Source organism: Dermacentor andersoni, chromosome 10 (assembly GCF_023375885.2).
Source record: "Dermacentor andersoni chromosome 10, qqDerAnde1_hic_scaffold, whole genome shotgun sequence".
NCBI classification, from domain to species: Eukaryota; Metazoa; Arthropoda; class Arachnida; order Ixodida; family Ixodidae; genus Dermacentor; species Dermacentor andersoni.
The window spans coordinates 43,930,073-43,949,104 of record NC_092823.1 but is presented as its reverse complement, the minus strand read 5'-3'; the positions used below and the strand labels follow the sequence as shown (position 1 = coordinate 43,949,104).

At 48.8% G+C, this 19,032-nt stretch overlaps 1 protein-coding gene and 1 pseudogene across 1 annotated transcript in view; both read left to right on the top strand.

Annotated features, from left to right (window-relative positions):
* Window positions 1–19,032, top strand: part of jing (AE binding protein 2 jing) — a 196,786-nt gene that overhangs the window by 45,919 nt on the left and 131,835 nt on the right. The window lies entirely within an intron of this gene.
* Window positions 16,758–16,937, top strand: LOC126546373 (U2 spliceosomal RNA; annotated as a pseudogene).

The window sequence follows — 19,032 nt, the reverse complement described above, 5'->3', positions numbered from 1 at the left end:
GTAGCTGAGCAGCTCATCACGTGCGTAATGTCCAAGGTGGCATAGGGCAGCATACGTGATGCCATCAGGTCCTGGTGACGACGAACGCCTGCAGGTCGCCAACGCAGCATCGAGCTCTTCGAGTGAAAAGAGCACGTTCATTTCTGGTACACGTGCCTCAGGGATGTCATTCAATGCTGCGTCAGTAATGGTGGCCGCGGACCCAGCAATCCGTGCACAGAACTCTTCAGCCACTTGAAGTTCCGAGCGGAGTTTGTATAGGGCCAGAGCAGCAAAGGGCTTCCTTTGATGCGGAGATGAGCGAAGTCCCCTAACAGTTCTCCATATGTGCGAGAGCGATTTTCGGGGATCAAGCGACTGACAGAAAGTTTTCCATCGCTTGTCATCCAGTTTATCTATACGACGCTGTACTTTCTTCTGTATGCGTCGTGAAGCCCTCAGATCCAAGACGGACTTCGTGCGCCGATACCTCCTCTCCGCCCGTCGGCGTTCCGCACGAAGCCTCTCCAGTTCCATATCCAAGTCTGTTCGCCTTGCTGACCTTGTGAGCGAGCAGATGGATGTTTTCAATGTCTCTGCGATTGCATCTTGGATAGTGTGTGAAAGGCCTTCTCGACATGCGTCATCCATATCCTTCTTAAACTTTGTCCAATCAACTATACGCAAGACAGTAGAAGAGCGTTGCTCAACTCCTCTGATCTTTATATATGTTGGAATATGGTCACTTCCATGTGTTTCAATGTCCGTAAACCAGTGGACGCTCGAGGCAAAGCACCGTGACACCAAAGTTAAGTCCAAGCAGCTACTATAGGTGGTGCCCCGCAAGAACGTAGGGCTGCCGTCATTCACACAGGACAAATCATGGTCGGCAGCAAAGGAGGCGAGACTCCTGCCTTTGGAATCAATTTTAGTGCTTCCCCATAGCTGGTGATGCGCATTGAAGTCACCTGTAATAACCCAGGGGCCATTGTTCATCAGTAATATTTTCTTGAGTCGTTCGCCGTCAAAGTGACCCGCTGGGGATATGTAGGCTCCAATTAGTGTGAATGACACATCTTTCTTTTGGATATTCAGGCAGACATATTGGTTGTCGTCGTGGGGCTCTACCGCGTTAGCGACATATGTAAAGTCCGTGCGGATGTAGATGATTACTTTCGTGCTCGCACCGCATGTGGACGAGACGAAAGATTCGTAACCGGACAGTCTGAGTGGAGTTGATGTATTTGGTTCGCAAATGACCAGTACGGGAAAGCGATTTGTAAAAATGAATTGGCGAAAGTCTGCTATGCGGGTCCTTAGACCCCTAGCATTCCACTGAAAGATCGACGCACTTTTAACTTCAGTGCGGAAGGGGACTATTGGTCGAGCCATGATGCTCAAACGATGCTAGCAAGCACTGGATTTAGTGCATCTAGTATTTGCAGAGCACTTCGAGCTGCTGGGGTTTGCAGCTTGTTCAGTATGATGCGCATTGTATTAATTAGCGATTGCAGCATATTAGCCACCTGCTTGTCTTGGTCGCACAAATCACTGACAGTAGACTTCGGGGGTTGTCCAGCAAAATTTTGCTGTGATTCTGTCGGTGGATGCTGTCGTTTCGGTAGAGCCGGCCAAGATTCTGCAGGTGTGGTCTTCTCAGTTGCGTTGTTCTTCGTGGTCCTTTCGACAGTGTCTGGCCCGGGCGGCAGAGGAGGAGGAGGTGTCGTAGGAAGTGGCATGCGCGTCGCAGAGACAACAGCCTTCCTTGAGGGGCGCCGGCGACGGGAACGTCGCTTCCTGACTTTTTCGGCTGCTTCGCGATGAGATGAATGATCTCTCGCCATCTCTTTCAAGATAGCCATTTCCTTCTTAATATGCGGGCATTTCCTCGAGGAAGCTTCGTGTGACCCTCCGCAGTTTGAACATTTCATTAGTGTCGCGCCACATTTATCTGCAGCGTGGGGCTCGGCGCAACGGGGGCATGCGGCCTGATTTTCACAGACGCTGCTCACGTGTCCCAGTCTCATGCATTTGCGGCACTGAAGAGGTTTCGCAATGAAAGGCCGCACTGCATGTCTGAAGTGTCCCACCTTAACATGCGAGGGTATATATTTACCCTTGAATGCAATCTTCACGCAGCGTGAACTGCCTAGCCGCTTGACATCAACAATGACCTCATCTTTGGCTGGCTTGATAAGAATCGGCAAGTCGTTAGTAAGGATGGCGACGTCTACGTCGTAGATAACGCCACAGACTACGTCAGATCCCAGAGGGATGTAAGAGCGCACCTGAATGCCATCGATGTCCGTTACGCTGCGTAGAGTGTTCAGAGCAGCCGCATGTTGGACATCAACCGCCAGTAGATTTTTCCGAGTGTTGACTCGTATGTCCGATATTTCATTTGGCACCAGGGCTTCCAGTGACATCGACACAGATTGCCTGTTGAGTAGCTTCATGTTGACGGTGGGAAGCAAGGGCACGAATATGATGGTATTGGCGTCCGGCCTCTGCGTGTGTCTTACTGTTTGCGTGCTTGATGATGAGGACGTCCTGGTGTTTCTTCTCTTCGCTCTGCGGCTCTGCACCAGCTGGAAGTCGTCATCGGAAGTGTCCTCGCTGCTGAGAGAGTAGACATGGGTGTCCTCGCTGTCGCTGTCGCTCTGCTGACCGTTCCGCTTCCTGGAGGCAGCCGCCGCTGACGCCGCCGTCGCCGGCAGACGTGCGGGGTCGTCCACTTCCATTACGACCGAGCAGGGAGCGAGGACCAGCGGATGAACTTAGATTTTCAGAGAAATAAACTGGAGCAAGGAAGAACAGCTCTGTGTCAAAAACACTTCGCTATTGCAGGCAGGGTGCTGTTCTTGTGAATAGTCGATTCAAATTGGTTCCAAAATTTCTGCCACGAGCGCAGGTCCCCGCTGAATTTTCCGATTTCTAACTTCGGTAACTTGGTTGTTGCTGATAGTGGCTGGAATGTCGCAGGTGGGACGGAACCGATGTGGTATGCTTCCTGCTCTGATGCGTTGCCTGTGACTGACGGAGTTGTCGACCGGTTCTCGTTGGCTGTCTGACTCCTGAGAGCTCTCTTGATCTTTGTTTTGATGGAGCAGATCTTCTCCGTGTATGCAGCGCAAGCTTCTAATTCTGCATCTAATTCTTGAAGATCTATCTTCTTTTCGATGCTCTCGTTAACAGATTTCAACTCATCCGCTTGTTCGAGGATAAGGTCGAGGTGTTCCTCAAGCTCACCGACTTGGATGGTTGGCGATTGCAGTAGGTCGCTAGCCGCTGCGATGATTTTTTCGATTCCTTGTCGCAGGGCAGCTTGCTTCTTCTGTAGTCGTTCCATGGCGCTTTCGATGTCAGCAGGCGAAGTATTCCAGATGTAGCACTCCCGGGTTTCGGCACCAGAAAATGTAGAATAATTAAAGGCTACGACCAACGCTCTGTGGAGGTCACTTCGCGAGTGCGACTACAAACAAAACTGCTGCTGCGTGAGACTCTTTCGGGCGGCGGCGTATACAGCGGCCGCGCACGCAGGAGCCTCGAAGGAACGATTCTCACTCGTCGGGGTTCGCTTCAAGACTGAACGTTTATTTTACAAAAGACATCGCAGTGACTAGAAAGGGAAGAGAAAAGAAAATACAAAATACGAGTTGTCCGTTGGCCACACCGACGCCTTCGTCCTTCTCGGAAGCGCCGGCCATTCGCGCCCAGCAGGCGGTCCGCCGAAAACACGGGGCACGGATCAGGTTGCGGGTCGAGGCGCCGGTCGGGACACCAGCCCAGCGGGGCGCCCCCTCGTCCGTTCGCCGGCTCCCTCTTGGTGCGTCGCCGGGCCCCCAACCACGGTTGCAGGAAACGCGCGACGGTCGCTACCAATTCTCAACAGTCGTGAGACCCACTGTTATTCGCCTAGTGTTTCTCGAGTGCTTCGAACGGTCGTTTTTTTTTTTTTAATTGTTACTCTCTCGATGTTTTTTTCCCTCTCTTTCTTTTCTTTCGTGTTCTGGCTGCCTTGAGTTCAAGCGTGCTCTTTCGAGCTTGCGTGGCGACTGGTCGCACGAATTGCCGGCGTGGTTTTGCCGGCACCGTCGAGGAGAGGTTGTTATTGAGTGGCCTGGCGCAAGAACTAATCTGAATGACCGTAAAAAAAAAAAAAAAAAAAAAACAACAACAAAGAAAACAGAAGGACAGTCCTAGTCATTTGCGTATTTGCGGGATTATATGTCTTGCAACCTGATTACCGGGCATCGAACACCGCACGGGACGGCGATGTGGTACAACTCTACGCAGAGAAAATTGTAGCCGTGAAAACTGCGTCACGTGCTGATTAAGGCTGCAGCGAGTCTGGTTAGAACTGACCTACAGGCGTGTTATTGGGGAAGCCATTAAGGATGTGGACATGAGAAAGGGCAGTTCGCTTCTTGGAACGGGCGTACCTCTCTTTAGGCGGAATCTGTTTCTCAACTTTCTTTCCCCCCCAACTCTTTCCTTGTCGTCTTCGCTTGTACTTTGTTTGCGTCTGTCCTGTTTGGCGCGCAAGATGACGCAGGTTGTCATCTAACACTCGCCGTGGACGTCTATGTAGGCACCTAAGCGGACATTGGCCAAGTTTCGTATCTATGCCGACGCAGCCGGAAAGGAGTACAGCTTCGAGAAGACGTCATCGAAGTGAAAAAAAAAAAACTATGCAGACTACATTGCTTTCCAAAACATGGCGGCTGAGAAGCCTGCTTGTAAGCTCGCCTGCAAGTTCGCCTGCGCTAATGTACAGCGTAGCCACGGTTTGTTTAGCGCTTGGAAGTAAGCCGCGTTGCGTTTTACTTGAGTTTGCACGTGCAGGGTTACAATGTTGCGTTGTATGCATTTCCTAGCTTTTATTTATTTTATATTTTTGTGTCGACGCCAGCTGGCGTCAAGTTGCGGAGACGTACGAGACGTTTAGAGTATTGGTCGGACAAATGGCACGGAAGAGATGGAATCGGCGTCGTTACAGGCACAGGTAACTTTACGATATAAAGATTAAGATATAAAGCGTTTAAAAAAATTATGGGGTTTTACGTGCCAAAATCACTTTCTTATAATGAGGCACGCTGTAGTGGAGGACTCCGGTAATTTTGACCACCTGGGGTTCCTTAACCTGCACCTAAATCTAGGTACACGGGTGTTTTCGCATTTCGCCCCCACCGAAATGCGGCCGCTGTGGCCAGGATTCGATCCGGCGACCTAGTGCTCAGCAGCCCAGCACCATAGCCACTGAGCAACCACGGCGGGTGTATAAAGTTTTTGATGCACAATGAGAAGAGCAAGGAGAAAAAGGCAGAATGCTGGACTGTAATCGATGTACTAAAACCTGATTAGCTCAAGCATACCGGGGTGACAGCCTGTCGTCGCCCTCTTTGAGAGAAGATTTCGTGTTAGATATAATCATCAGCATCATCAGCGTTTCGTTCAAATACTTACTCGGGGTGTACTTCCAAGCCGTCAGGGTAGAATGGGTTCCCTACTGGCAAGAATAGGAACACGCACGTAGGCATTCGCGCGTTTAGTCCAAAATGGCGGCTTTGCCGGACTGGGTCCTTGTCCTTGAAGGCACCTTTTCGCCGGAACCTATAAAGGGAGGCGCGCAGTCGCGATTCTCATTGATGTTTTCTTTTTTTCTCCTTGTTTGGAGTGAATAAGTTGGAGATAACAACGAGCAGACGACTTGCTAACGGCGCCGGGGCTGTCGCAATATAGTAGGCCATAGCGAGGTTCGTCGTCGTCTGGTCGCTTTGCAGTCGGAGGGTATTGTTCCCCCTCGCCAGGCCTATTGCGCTTGCGCGCTCTGTGCGTACTTCTGCTACTTCTTTTTCTTTTATCTCATTTTCGAAGAAGAGAACGCACGCCAAGTCGCATGAGTGCCATCGAATGATCCTCGTACATGCTGAATTCTTCGGGCGAAGTATGCCAGTCGCTAAAGTACGCGTATTGGAACCACGTGCAAACGTCGGAAGCTGGTCAAAATGTGCAGCAAATGTATGTGCAGCAAATGTCTGCAAATAATGTATCATTCCAAACTGATTTAGCGTTTGTCTTTACTATCCAATTGAGAAACATGTCGTGTTTGTTAGAATCTCAGCTTCTTTTTTTTTGTTAAACATAAGACGCATAGGTGCGTAGGCTGAGAAAAAGCCTTGTTGCAACTTCATCTCGCGTAATAATAAAGGCTGACGAAGTGCACAATTAAGTTTAGTGCCGCCGCATCTAATTCCGGTTACTTCCTCGAGGTTGTCTCTGCAAAAACTGTTAACACAGGTATGATTCCTAAGGGATTGTTAAACAGTCGTGAACGCCGATCTTTTTTTGCCTGCGCAGTGTGACAGCTGTCGCATGTCTTTGCCAATGCACTCAATGACCTTTCGACAACCGTGACGATGAATGCGGATCGTCTGCTGAGGTGGCAGCCAGCTTTGACAGATATTCTCGAACGTTAAGCTCTATACTGCACGTTTCTCGCGCTTGAAGCGGTGACACTAAGCAAATGTGAAAAAACGTGGCGTGTTTTCGGCAAGCGATTTCAATTTGATACTGCAGTCGTTTCTAAATGCCGTACCTGCAGCGTCAACGACGTTGCCGTGACGTCTTGACAGAGGTAGAAATTTTTGTACGCCCACGTAGCGATAAGGTCAGGCATGACGGTGTTTCTCATTGAAAGAAAGAGTCCGGCAGAAACCATCAGAGGATGAACGTGCCGACGCCAATGCGATTAGCCTTGAAGCAATGTCGGGACGCGCCGTATTGCCGCCGCCGAAGCGCGTCATGCGTGAGGCCCCTGCTGCAGCCGGGTTCCGCTCCCGCGTTTCTCCTCATTGTTGAGCGGCACGCACACTCTGAGGCCCATACCCCGCGAGCAAAGTTGGTTGGCGTTCAAAGAGAGGGAGAGAGAGAGAAATAGAAGACAGGAAAGGCAGGGAGGCTAACAAGACGCATGTCCGGTTTGCTACCCTGCACTGGGGGAAGGTGGTATGGAGATAAAGAGAGAGAGTGGGTTAACTGAAGGGCGCCACGTATTCAGTGGTGCACATAGACAACCGCTCAGAACGTGAATCGACATAGCCCCTCTGATGTAAAGATTGCCTATCGTATTGGTTAAAACAAGCCACGTTTTTGTCCAATTAAGCGTGGATTTATATTTTTGATTCTTCTATGAAAGTCGTGAAAGACGACCGTTGGCGCCCCACGCGGCAAAAACATGAAGATACGTAAGTGCAAGCCTACCACGTGACCTTCTATTAGTGTACGGGGTTCCTGGCCTTATTATTAGCATTGAAATGCTGTACACTTTTTTTTTCTGTTATATCCATTTTCTTACAGTGTGCAGATAAGCCTTCGTTTGTAGCGAGCAGAAAAGTGACGCTGCCTTCGCCTTCGTTTCCAATGACTTGGCTTGGCTCGTCTGTCGGGAGAATAATGACGACGGAAGCCAGCCAGCCATGACGTACACGTGTACTTGTCCGGAAAAAAAAAATGCGGCACAAGTATAAGGAAGGTCTGTAGGACAACGCAAACCTGTTGTACCAGCTTTCTATATTCAAAAGTGGTTGAAAAGGTCAGAATGTAGGTGTTTAACGACAGGTGCACTCACTCCTGTGAAAGCAGAACGACGAGCGACTTTCACTATTCGCGAGGCGGGCTGTCAACAATGCTCTTGCTTCTCAGCGTTGCTGGAGGAGTGACTCCTATTTTTTTTTAAAGGCTGCGTGCTCAAAACGAAAAATTCGGCCTACAAAACATCCGCGCGCTTTTGGTAGTAACCGCTCCAGGTGTAAACGCTACCGAGGGTAAGCTTTTCGTTGCGCCATTAAAAAAAAAAAAAGTTAGGTCCTTCAAAGTCGGTTGTCAGTCCCTCGAAGTATTGCAACAATGCTAACCTCAATAAAATAGACAAGAACACTCCCTGTGCTTTTATGACTGCTCGCTCCTGTTGTCATAGCCACGATCACTGGGACGGAGCTGGCCCGTGTATCATGACGTCAGGATGCACCGACCATTCTGGGCAACGAAACTGAAATTCGGGCGTAGAAGCAAGTGTTGTAATAAATTATTTGGGCCGCTTTGCTGCTTGTTCGTATTTTTTTCCCTAAGGTATAGAAGGCTTCCAGAATCCCATTTACAGCTAGAAACAAAAATAATCGAAAATGATATATGAGTACTGAGTTAACACGGAAATCTATCGGGTGTACGCTTGTGCTTGTAGCTTTCTTCGCGAAGAGCAGTCACATCTCCGCATCTTTGAAATGGTGAAGTGGACAGCGGCGGTGTTAAGATCGGCTACGTCAAGCTAAAAAAAAAACTAAAGTTGCTTAAAGTTCGTTGCGGGCAGGACGCGCTGTCCTAACATTACCGCGTAATATGTGCGCCGGGTCAACGTGCAGAGTAAACGGCTGTCGTTAGCCGCAATTCTGAAAGACTCATTGATCCACCCTAAAGAACAGATCGTTAAAAACAACCTTCTATCGCGCTACGCCATCTCGTCACGGCTGGCCGGCTGCCTCATGTGTCGGCGCTAAAAGAAGAATCAATGGTCATTTTGAGTCCGCGTCCGCTTTACTTTGTCTTCTTTCTGTTTGATTTTTGTTTCTCTGCTTTTTTTTTTACTACTGCTTGTATGTAAAGTAGCGTTTCCTGCACTCCCGTAATACAACAGGAAGTGAGGGTCGTCAAGCAACAGCAGGACGTCATCTCGCCGCCGCTGAGGGTCGTTCCATTCGCACAAGCCCTCCCGCGTCGCCTGATTCGTCTGTATCAGGACGCAGAGATTTCGTGCAGAATTTGCTGTTAAACCTCAAAGTTCTGCAGCGCATGCTGGTCGTTCGACTTCGATGTTTCTGACATTCCTGCTGCCAGCTTAAAACCTGCATAAATTTGTCCGTGTACAGTGACTTGTACAGTTAGGCGTTGCGCGCACGAGACACTCGTCTGCTTCAAGACCTGGGTCACGGAACAGACCATCTCGAGTGGGAGCAGACGACGTTGTCCGGTTGGCCGGATGGTCTGTGATAAGTAGCGTCGGCTGACACAACGAAGTCCAACGATGCGGAAAATCCCGTAGTACGCACCTTTATAACGACATGCACAGTGAGAGTAAGAGCCGGTGCAAAGCGCCGCGACGTTGTGGACGCGTGCGCAGAATGTTAAGCAGATGTTAACAGGATGCGGGCGACGCGTAGCAGACGATCGCAGCAAGGGCGAAGAGAAAACAAGAAACGGACGTGAAGCGAGCGTGCACGAAAAGGCGGATGGGAGTTCGAAAACCTGATGTGAGAGAAACGGGGTTTTTGATCTGAGAAGTGAAACATATTGAAAAAAAAAAGTTTCAGGAAGCTCCGGGAAAAGAACTTTAATCAAGAGAGAAATAAAGACTAGTTCATCGAACTGTGTCCCAGACAGTGCGCGGCAGGCTACATTTAAAAAGTCGCGCATTTTATCACCAGCACACATGCAGAATTCAAGTCTTGTTTTTCTCTCGAATCGAATGCGTGCGTATGCATAATTTCGTGACAAGAGTCCATTCTCAAAGGGGACAGCACATTTGTTTCCTGGAGCTCTTAGCGCTTTCTTTTGTTTTTCGTAATTTTTAATCGTCTGCGTGTCGTCTGTTTGCGTGTCGTCTGCACCGTTTCGTGGTTGAAGTTGAACGCACGGTTAGTACGCTCATGAAGAAAATCGGTTGATTGCATGGGCAAATGCAGTTTTTTGTCTGCTCCTGTTTCGCGTGGAAGGACGCACACTCTGTCTTTTCGAATTCGAATTTGTGGTCTTGCTCAGACGGAAGTCCTGGATCCTCAGAACTGTTTGGTGCATTCCCGAATGAACTCGCTCATGTCAGCTTGCTGTATATTCACGGTCGCTTTCTGTAGTTAGGCTTCGCCCAAACAATATCTGCTAAGTTGTCTGCTTGAAACCAACAAATGGGGCTTATTGGGACACTTTAATTGCAAATAGCGTCAAACGCGCATACATTTTCCTGCCTGAATCACGCTTGTAGACGTTGCAGATGTCTCTGCTATTGTGCCTTTCGTTTGTCTTGTCACAATCATTTACTATACTGGATCTGTTCTTGCTGTTGGTTGTCTTGGATTAGCTCTCCGAACTGGTTACTGTATTCATGCTGTATATCTTATGACCGACCCTGATCTTCCTCTACCTTTACAAATGTGCAGGAGCTTCCAGTTTTCTTTTTTATTATTATTATTCTTTGTGGTCACATTAACGTCTTCGTGTGGTGCAAACGCATGCTTCGTCGCTAACCGATTTGGCCGTTGGACGAAACCATTCGTGCGTTGCAGGTTGTCGGTCTGGCGGGCACAGTCTGCTGCCGGGTACCTATTCGTTGTGCATATTATTAAACCCCGATAGACTCATTTGCATTGCTCTGCCGCCTAGCGACAAGGATAGGTTGTCAGAAACGGAGTGTCTCTCGTTAATAACGAATGTGTTTATGTTATAACTGCGCTACGGTGAACGAATAATGGGTGAGTTCTTTGTAAACAGATATGTGTGTTCGGTACATTGCTACTGTTTTTTTTCCTGAGGCATTGAACGCGCATGACCTTGCGTAAGCGATTGCGCTTACTATAATGTATTACTCGAATTTCGCGGTTGCACCAAATCGTTGTGACACTGGGCTTTGAGGATGCTTGACAAGATGAGGCAGATGGCGACGTCACGTTTTAGTTTATTTATTTATTTATTTATTTATTTATTTATTTATTTATTATACACACTTTCAAGGCCCGAAGGAACTACAAGAAGGAGTGGTAACAAAGCCAAAATAATATGCAGACAGTTCTATAAAGTGAAAAAAATGTTAACCGATAGCGTGGCAGACTGCTGTTTTGAATGAAGAGTTCTCGCCCCAGCTTGCTGCGGCGTCATTAATTTTTACAGTGTCTTCTCGGGTCTCATAAATTGTTTATATTGGTCGGGATGGACGGTATTACATGCTATGAGAGCCATGTATTCAAGATGCACGCAAGTTTCCTGAAGTTTTCGTTCGCCACAATGACCCGAATGCGATTAAGCGCTTCCGAGACCGTGACGTCACAGTTATGTAGCGGCGCTCAAGCCTCGGCGCCAAATGAAAGAAACATTGCCTTCTCTTTTCTCCGGTCATTATAAGCTTTCCTTTTATCCGAATTAACTAAAATATAATTTTGCTAGCAATACATTGCTTCCGTAAACTTATTTGGTATTGCTGTTTTGTGTCCCTGTAACATATCCGAGAAACAGTGTACTGACACTACAGCGCTTGCGCACAATCGAATCACATAACCGGGTTGTTTTGAATATAGCAGCCATATTTTAGACTGACGTTCTTTTGGTTCCACCGATCTTATGTTTGTTATTCGGCTCAGCCATTTCGAAACAATTTATTGCGTAGCTGACGCGCTGCATTCTTCAGTCATGGTTCCCCGTATTGGTCGTTATTCGCTGTAGAAAGGAAAAGAAAACAAAGCAAAAGACGTTGAACGTGTCGAAATGCATCAAAATGGCACGCCGTAGTTGATTGCTGCGGATTAATTTTAACCACTCCTTGGGTTGCCTTAACCTCCACCTAAACCTAACCTCACGAGTGATCTTATGTGCCGCCCCCACCGGAAATGCGGCCGCCGAGGCCTGCATTCGAGCCCGCGGCATTGTTATCATTGGCGCAGTCGCCATGGCCACTGACCTGCTGCCGCAATGAAAGTGTACGGGGAGGCATGTCGATTGTGTGGTTGTATGTGTGGCGACCCAGTCGTTAGTGTTTGTGTGCGTGTGTTCGCGTGTGCGTGCGCACGCACGGACAGAAACGCACCGTGCGGGAGAAAACTACCTGAACGTAAAAAAGAAAAATTGTTCGGCCGCCAAACGTGGCGGCGAAGATCGAGTGTGTGTGTGTGGCCCCGTTTCTTTAACGATCTCGCGCATATACGCCTCCAACACACGCGCTCGGAGCGTCACTGACACACTGCGCCTTTGCTAAATGTTCTAGTGGACTCTACCATTCCTACACGGCCACTGCGACGTCGACCGGCTCGCCGAGCCACGCCATTCTTCCCTTCTTGACGTCGCAGTAGCAGAGTATCAGAGTATTCAGTAGCAGTAGCAGAGTATCGTAGCAGTAGCAGAGTATTCGCCGCAAAGGCTCTACGGCCCTCTTCTCCACCGCTAGAGAGAGCGCTGTGAAAGAGTAGTCGCATTTGTTGCTAGAGTAGAATGTATGCTTCCATGACACTTTTATTTGTTACAGTTTGCGTACTCTCGTCCACTGACACGATAGCAGACATTCATTACACGTTCGTTTGTCCGCCCAAACTGACCGTTACTGTCCTTCTTTCATGTACTCACGTTAAAGGGCACTAGCATCCTGTTTGTGATCAGGTTCAGTCAAACTCACCGCTATTCACTCGCTATAACGCTCTGTCTCGTTCAGGCCTTTGAAATGGGTCAGTGTTTTCGCGGGTGAGTACGCCCATCTGCGCTTTCGATCCACAGTTGACAGCAGCGCCACAACGCAGTCTAGCGAGTGGAGAAAGCGAAATTGGAGTGACGTGATGCACACTCGCTACGTAATACACTACTACTACTACTACTACTACTACTACTACACTATCACTATAGTCGCGTATGCGCCGCGTGACTTGGGCATATTTGCGTGCGATATCAAACAGACGAACATTGCACAACTTAGCAAAGCTTGGGGCCTGCACACTGCGACGTGCAGTATGTGTGCCATCGATCGTTGCCACTTGGAATGTCATTCAATTGCTTTCGAGCCCCTAGCGGCCGTTGTCGACGTGGCGCCCTCTGGCCGGTGCAGGTTTCCTATACTCCGTCTTACCAACGCGTCAGCCAATCAGCGCAATGAGAGCCGATCGCGTTTCTTCCAGAAGGGTGGAGGGGCGGCTCGCGCATTGTTGCTGTACTAATCCTTCCGTTTGAGCTTCCCCGTACAGTTGGCGTCGCGCGGGCCGAGCGCGATCGAAAGTGGGCGTTGGTGTAGCCGCCCGTCTTCTGGCTGTCTAATCGGATTGGCTAAGCTTAGGGACCCACAGGTCTCGATGAAATGCAGACACTTGGTGAGACGCGGTAGTCTTCGATCTTCCGTGATGCTTTCGATCCGCTGTTAATGAGCTTTTGGTCTCCATAGCAACGTCTCTGCATTGCACGACCGCGTGTCTTTACACGAGAAAGAAATAGAAGAAAGAAGTCGATGGCCGGTTGTGGGGTTATGAGGTTATAAGAAATGGCTCCCTCACCGAACTGCACAACATATGTATATATGTGGTTGTGGTGGCGTAAAAAGCACACTGACTCCGTTGGTATAGCACAAAAGAATAAACGCTAAACGTTCTATTTGACTGTCAAACGTTTCGGCTGGCGGGCCACCAAGCTGGCCCACCAGCCGAGATGTTTGATAGTAAAAAAGAACGTGTTTTCACGTACGTCGTGTTTATTCTGTTGTGATATATATATATATATATATATATATATATATATTAGTGCTGTTCGGATAAGAGGTATAGCATGCTCAGTAGCAGGGAAGGGATCAGTAAATTAACAGTCGCCGCGCTGCAGATCGGAAGGAGAGGGTTTCGGCGCCAAATTGGTCGGCGATTACAAAGGAGGCAGTCGGCCCTCCCGGAGTCTCGTCTGGTGGTCGTGTAGTCTCATCTGATTGTCGTTTTACGATCTTGTTCTCTCGTGTCGTCTTTGCAGGCCCTCTGTTTCTTCTAACGCGTATTTCCCGCGGTCGTCGCGGCGTTTGGCGAGGCGCAGTAATTGCGTACTGGCCGAGTTTTGCTGCCGCATTCGTCGCACAAAGAAGACGTTGGTTCATATCGCCTTTTCGCGACCTCGTCTCGTTTAGGCAAGAGACCTTCTAAGTGCTTAAAAATGGGACATCTAATACTCCTGAACTTAGTGCGCTTATTGGTTAAAGCTTCGAGTGCGTGATACTCCGCTAGATTTGACAAGGCTTCGACAGGAAGGCCGTGGAATCGGCCCCGAGAACTGATATGAAGTCGTTTGCGTATGGACTGAAGAGGTACGGAAACGCTTAAGTAAACCGTACTGGTAAAAAAAAAAAAAAAAAAAAAAAAAAAAGGAACGCTCTTTCATAAGCAGCGCTGTTGTCAACGCAGCTGGGTGCCTTTAAGCTCGTGAGGTTGGATATTTACTACGCAGACGACTTTCCTTGGCTCTGAAGCGAATGCTACGGAACCGAAGCGAGCCTGCGGCAACGCTGCTGGAAGTAGTCCCGCAGTTTCGTTTGCCATTTCTTAACGAGAGAAGTAGAAGATATAATCATGACCGCGTAAACCTACAGACAATGAAGCAAAAAGAAAACATCGGGAAAATTAGCTGTGGTTGAAATTGAAATGTCAAAATAAAGAAAATGAAAGTGGACGAAAAGATAACTTGCCGCCGGTGGAAGCCGAACCCACAACCACCGCATTACGCGTGCGTTGCATTACCGATTTGCTAAGGCAACGGCTATCAATACATTCACTGACTTGGGCATTTAGGTTTTGCTATATCTAGCCCTGGCCGTGTTAGCCGGCGCATTTCCACGCGAAGTTCACGGCGTATGTTCGCGGCGTCCGTCATCCCACCGCTGCCGTGCACCATGCATGAAGAGAAAACCGCGATGTCGGGTTTAATTTGAACCCAACAACAAACGATTCAGCGTCGTCATATTTCCGTCTTACAGCTTCCTCACGTCTGGTCCTTAACTCGGGTTCTTATAGTCCGTCTCCGTTGTGCCCAAAGTACCTGTTCTATGTATATCTTCTTGCACCGTCGATCTTTTCCGATTTTCTTTCTTAGCATACATTTTATCCGTATCATCGAGCACTCCCAGTCTCGCAAAGTGCACTTCACGGTCCCGTGGGTTATTTCGGTCGCGTATACAGCAACGTAAGCACTCCGTGCCTCGCTTTCAATTGGTGCATCACCATGTCCGTTGAGTGCTGCGCGCGCGAGCTCCTCGCATTTTCTGCGACGAATCATCATTATTCCGCAAATTTCACTTCCAAATGGCTGTCTTTCCCTTCTCCTTCTCATTTTATTTTGTTGTTTTCATATTTTTCCTACATTGAACAAGGGAGAAACGATTTGCCGCAGAGAACTTTGCTCGGGAGTGGAAACGAAATCATGTCGTCCGAAGGAAAACGCCCTGAAGTGAACGTTCGTCTGTTCTGTCTTGGCTTCGCGGCCGTCTGCCGTATATACTTCACCGCGTTGTCTTCTGTGCTGCGTGGTTTTGTGGTCGTCTGTTTCTCCCGTCTGTCTTCTGATCTCCTTTTGTGGCTGTCTGCTTCTTGCGAGCTCTCTCGTCTACGCTCCGTTCTGGTCGTCTGCTCTGGTTTTGTAGCAGTCTGCTTTTGCCTTGTGTTTATTCCCCGTTTCCTCTGTCCTTATCCTCGCATCGTTTCCCCCAGTTTCCGCTGTCGTGCGGTGCGGAAAAAGAGGGGCCCCTCTCCTTTTTCGATGGGCCCGTTTCCATGGCGACCCGGCGCCGTCGTAACTCTGGGTCTATCAGGTTCCCGAGCCACCCTCCGCTGTTTGTTTTAGGGCAATCCGCGTCTTTCCTTGGCCTTCGCCTTCAAGTGTCTCCTTTATGATGCCGCGCCCGACGGCCGCGTCCTTTTTTGTGACGCGTTTGTGTCACGCATCTTTCGCTGTGTTTAATGAAAGCGTTACGAAAAACGACTCTATTGAAACAGTTTTCAGATATTTAGAGTTTCTTTGACTACATTCGACTTTGTCCTGTCACAGCTTCTATGTGCCACTTAAGATGTTCAGCCACAGTAGAAGGATTTAAGACGACGTTCCTGCATACATTTTGTCCTCAGAACGTCACCGTGCATTTTTGAAGACAGGATAATGCTTTTGATGCGACAGTTTGCAGATTAAGTGACCCGGTGTAGATGACAAGCCAGCTCACGATCATGAACCTTGAGTTCATTGTTGGTCCATGACAGCGGGACCTGATAGTGAAGTATTTACAGACCTTCCATTTCGGTGGAATGCAGTGGAATCCTGCGCACAAGCCGAGGTCTTGTCTCCGAATTCTGGCACGCCAAATTACCCTCTTATTTATTACTCTTGGACACCAAACTTATACGGGTTTGAAGCGTACTGTCCCGGGTCTGCATACATGCAGATACCGCTTTCTCTAGACCTACCCATGTATTGTTGTATTGTATTGTGTATTGGTAGACATACCCATGTATTGTTGCAAAACGCGGCACGACACCTTTTACTAACGAATCCGGGCACGTAGAACAGACACGCACCTCACCCCACTCCGAGGGCACACACTGCTTCACCGTAGCCGAGGCGATCGTGCGTTGGTCGACGTCCTGCAGTGCAGTGATTGTTGTGAGGTCACCAGGAAACAACAGCGGTCACACATAACACAGCCCACACAAAAGTGCTTCCCTTCGAGCTGACCATTTCTCTGGTGAAGCGTTCCAAGTTAGCGGCATCGGGGCCACGTGGACGGTTCGCATTTGTTTCCGCCTCGCCGTCCTGGCAGGCAGTACGCTTACGGGACCGCCACCATGGGAGAGAGAGAGAGAGAGAGAGAGAAAGCAAGGACAGGAAAGGCAGGGAGGTCAACCAGAAGAACATCCGGTTTGCTACCCTACACTGGGGTGGGGGAAAGGGGTGGGAGAGCGGAAGGAAAGGAGATAGACAAGCGATTGAAACGCCGACGAAGAGAGGACGGCGCGAACGTAGACATGGCCGACGCGGGTCGAACTGTAGTTTGTGTTCTTATCAGCTTAACATCTGATACGGGTTGTGCTTGGACCCAGTATACTAAACTTATCTTTGCAAGTTGGCGGAGTGCTTAAAGCCTGTTCCACTTCCGCCGTGGGTCGGCCCGGTATTGCACTATCTTCGGGATCGGCCTACGTATGGGGAGGAATCCGCGATCTACACGGCTCGACAAACGCACGCGGTTTTTCCCAGAACCTAGCCATATGCAGCTTCGTTGCAGAACGAAATCGCGGTTCACGAAAGGATGTCAAGACCTACTGTGTGCGGTCGTCAGTCCTGACTACCCTACACCGTAGGTCTTAAAGTCGCATAGTGCACCGTGGTTTTTACATTATTTATTTATTTTTACCTTCAGCAGCTTGGCTAACGTTAGCTGGGACACACGGTATATCGGTTTGTTCTTCACCAACGCAGAGCCTCGAGAGCTACCGGTTATGGTCACAGAAATTGACCACTGACCTCTGACGACCGAACACCTAGGTCTCAAAATCGTGTCCGGCACCGTGATTTTTAAATACAATTTTTTCCCCCTTCAACAGCTTCGCTGACGTTAGCTAGGGCATCCTACCCAATTGGAGAAACACATGAAATGTCGGCCTGTCGTATTTTGGCAAGTTCTGTAGTCTGACGTCCTCTGCAGTCTGACGTCCTCTGCAGTCTGACGACCTCTGTAGTCTGACGTCCTCTGTAGAACCTTCTGCGGTTCTTTAATAGTATTCAATAAAACTTGACAGAGACTTCTTTAAGGTCATGTAAATTTGGTAGTGCAAGAAAGATAAAAGTAAAAAAAAACGACGGAAAGGAAAATAGCTTTCAGCCGGCGATTCAAACTTGCCCACTTGAATATTCTGAATCCAGTACCGTACGGCTCCACGCCGGACGTGGTTGTACTCGGACATTTGGCCATGTCAAGAGTAAGGATCTGCGCTGATGTTTACATTTTTATGTTGAGAACCAAGGTGCGCTTTTACTCCGCCACGTCAACCGGTGCCTCTCTAGAAGAACAAAAGTGTTCTTACCATCGACAAGTAACATCGTGGAGTGCTAGAAGATCAATTTTGCTTTACGATATCTATATCGGTTAGCAAATTCAGAAACAGATAATGGTGACCGGAGACGCTGTTAGGTTTGTTACTGCTAATTTCGACAGCTGTCTCTAGCTCTTTACACTTTTGAGCGCGCTTATAATTCGTGTGTTCGGCGCAAAATAGCTACATAAACATTCGTGGATATGTGTTCACTTAGACAGTGTACCGGTTTCTCGACGGCAGCGCTTGTTCCAGAGTATACCGACTCCCGAGCGAGACAGATGTTCACGCAACTTCGAGGAACGACCCAAAACTTCTTTTCCGCTTGGTAAAAGCTTATCGTAATGTTTCTGGGAAATTAGCTAATGTGTGAGCGTCACAGCAGGTGTAAGTCCACAAGCCTGTGTGGCACATCTTACAAAATATAACAGAATGAATGGGCAGCCGTTTCCGCAGATGCTGTGATTTTCGATCAGCGGGCGATTTTGAGGAGCCGGGAAGCGTGATTGCTGATGCCTCGTTGCCACGGCAAAATTACAATTGGCCACGTCGACTTCAATACCGGTGTCGGTGCTATCAGCATTGCCGAATTCACAGAACGCACGATTGAATCAATACCGGTGTCGGTGCTATCAGCATTGCCGGATTCACAGAACGCACGATTGAATCAATACCGGTGTCGGTGCTATCAGCATTGCCGGATTCACAGAACGCACGATTGAATCAATACCGGTGTCGGTGCTATCAGCATTGCCGGATTCACAGAACGCACGATTGAATCAATACCGGTGTCGGTGCTATCAGCATTGCCGTATTCACAGAACGCACGATTGAATCAATACCGGTGTCGGTGCTATCAGCATTGCCGGATTCACAGAACGCACGATTGAATCAATACCGGTGTCGGTGCTATCAGCGTTGCCGGATTCACAGAACGCACGATTGAATCCTCTGGAAGAAATTGAAGTAACGATTACAAGAGTACGGTGCCGAGTCCCCTCGCTGAGCTTTTACCTCCGCAGGTCTGGTCCGGCTATATCGCTCCTGTGCCCTTTATACAATGAGAGGGAATCTCTGGAACACTTGTTTTTGACATGCCACCGTTTCATTATACAACGGAACAGATTTTTAGAAGAGCCCTTCCAAAAGCCTGGCTTGAATTTGACTCTTCCTGCAACTCTTTGCTTTAGGGATACGGTACTGGGTT